Source organism: Propithecus coquereli, unplaced genomic scaffold (genome assembly GCF_000956105.1).
Source record: "Propithecus coquereli isolate 6110/MARCELLA unplaced genomic scaffold, Pcoq_1.0 Scaffold100, whole genome shotgun sequence".
Lineage (NCBI taxonomy): Eukaryota > Metazoa > Chordata > Mammalia > Primates > Indriidae > Propithecus > Propithecus coquereli.
Window position 1 is genome coordinate 881,296 of NW_012133859.1, and position 2,572 is coordinate 883,867.

Consider the following 2,572-nt stretch of genomic DNA (forward strand, 5'->3'; position numbering starts at 1 on the left):
GCTCTAAGCTGCAACTGTTCCTATGGCTCAAACATGGAAGAAAAGTAAGGCCACTACGTCAATCAACTTATAATTTAAAGTAACCTACTAATGACATACTATCACAGCCCCAAAGATTTTGAACATTTTCTAGTACTTTACTCACAAAAAAATAAATAAAACTTTTATTAAATGAAGCTCTAAATAGTTTCTAACCAAAATCCTTCAAACCCAATCACTCAACTTTGGAGTTTTAGAGCTCTGTGCAGGTTACTTATATCCTGTGAGCCTCAGTTTCTCTGTTAAAATATTGAAAAACTATCGCCCAGGGTTTTTTGGTGAGGATTAAATGAGACAACATATGTAAAAACCTAAGTCTAGCACCTGGCACATAACAAGAGTTCAATAAATAATATTTATTGAACAACAATTATTAACAATAATGTTAATGTTATTACCTATGTTCAATATTTAATATTCTACTTTTTAAAGCATGGACTGATATTTACTAATTTTCATAAATTTTTCAAAGAGAAGTCTCATTATAATGAACTTGAATAGAACCTAAATTGCTATTGTTGTAATTAACTTTTGTTTGAATATATGCAGTACTAGAAGTCATTTGGCCCATCTATAGGGATTGCAAGATGAAAGAGCAATGAAGTGATTGTGGAACTTTGCATTGGAACTCAGGGCTGCCCTGGCACAGGGGACACAGCACAGGGCAGAATTCCACCAGTGCCCAGAGAGGAAGCATTTAGAACAGCCCCAGCCAGAGAGGAATCCTTTGCCCCAGCAGTAGGAAACTGAGTTCAGCTAATTTCAACACTAGCTAACAAAAGCTTCCTGGAGCCTCGAATAAGTTTGCAAGGCAGTCAGACCACAAAGACTGCACTTTGGGTGAGTCCTGATGCTGCACTGGGCTCAGAGTCAGTAGACTTGGGGCACACATGACCCAGTGAGACAACAGCTGTGGCAGCCAAAGGAGTGTCTGCCTTAACCCTCCTTCAACTCCAGGCAGTGCAGCTCAGAGGGAGACTCCTTTCACTGGGGATAGGGAAGAGTACAGAAGACTTTGTCTTGCAACGTGGGTACCAGCTCAGCCACAGTAAAATAAAGTACCCAGCAGATTCCTGAAGCCCCTGATTGCAGGCCTTAGCTTCTAGACGGTATTTCTAAGCCCACCCTAGGCCAGAAGGAAATACACTACCCTGAAGGGAAGAACACAGTCCTGGCAGGATTCACCACCTACTGATTAAAGAGCCCTTGGGCCTTGAAAAAACATCAGTGGTGGCCAAGCAACAGTCACCATGGGCTTTGGTCAAGTCTGTGCTGGCTTCATGCGTGACCCTGTGCAGTCCCAGCTGTCATGGCCACAGAGGAATGCTCGCATCATCCCTGCCCCAACTCCAGGCAGCCCAGCACAAGAGAGTGAAGCTGCTGTTTTGGGGAAAGTGGGGGAAAAGATTGAGAGACTTTGGCTGGTAATCTAGGGATTTCTCCTGCATCTTACCCAAGCACACCAAAGCAGTACCACCAGGAGTCTCAGGGTACCCCCAGTACTGATACCACTGCAGTGACCAAAGACTTAGATCACAACACTCAATTCCCTTTGAGGGAATTCCCTGGAAAGCCTGCTCAAGAAGGACAGGTACATACAAATCCAGACTGCTAAGATTAGAATAAGTACCTAACTCTTCAAAGCCCAGAAATTGACTAACATCCACAAGCATCAAGAACATCCAGGAAAACATGACCTCACCAAATGAACTAAATAAGGTATCTGTGACCAGTCCTAGAGTAATGGAGATATGTGATCTTTCCGACAGATAATTCAAAATGCTGTTCTTAAGCTCAGCAAACTTCAATGACAATGCAGAGAAGGAATTTTGGATCCTATCAGATAAATTTAACAAAAAGATTGAAATTAAAAAAATCAAGCAGAAATTCTGGAGCTGAAAAATTCAATTGACAAACTGAAAAATGCATGAGAGTCTCTCAACAGCAGAACTGATCAAAGAGAAGAAAGACTTAGTGAGCTTGAAGACGGTCTATATGAAAATACACAGTCAGAATAGAAAAAAGAAAAAAGAATTAAAAAGAATGAAGCATGCCTATAAGACCCTTTTGCTACGTGAAGTTTAGATTCGGTCAAAAGGCCACACTCAAGGATGCATGTGGCCCCAAGGCTGCAGGTTCCCACCCCAATTTGGTCCAACAGGTATATGAAAAAATGCTCAACATCATTAGTCATCAGAGAAATGCAAATCAACTCTAATGAGATATCATCTCACCCCAGTTAAAACGGCTTTTATCCAAAAGACAGGCAATAACAAACGCTGGTGAGGATATGGAGAAAGGGGAACCCTCGGACACTGTTAGTAGGAATGTAAATTAACACAACCACTATGGAGAACAGTATTAAGATTCCACAAAAAACTAAAAAAGAGAACTACCACATGACCCAACAATCCTACTGCTAGGTATATATCCAAAAGAAAGAAAATCAGTATATCAAGAAGATATCTTCACTCCCACGTTTTGCAGCACTACTCACAATAGCCAAGATTTGCAATTAACCTAAGTGTCCATC

General features: G+C 41.2%; 1 protein-coding gene across 1 annotated transcript in view; it reads right to left on the bottom strand.

Moving 5' to 3' along the window:
• The window catches only part of DNAH5 (dynein, axonemal, heavy chain 5), a 291,357-nt gene that overhangs the window by 59,510 nt on the left and 229,275 nt on the right, over positions 1–2,572 (bottom strand). The gene's annotated exons all lie outside the window — the stretch shown is intronic.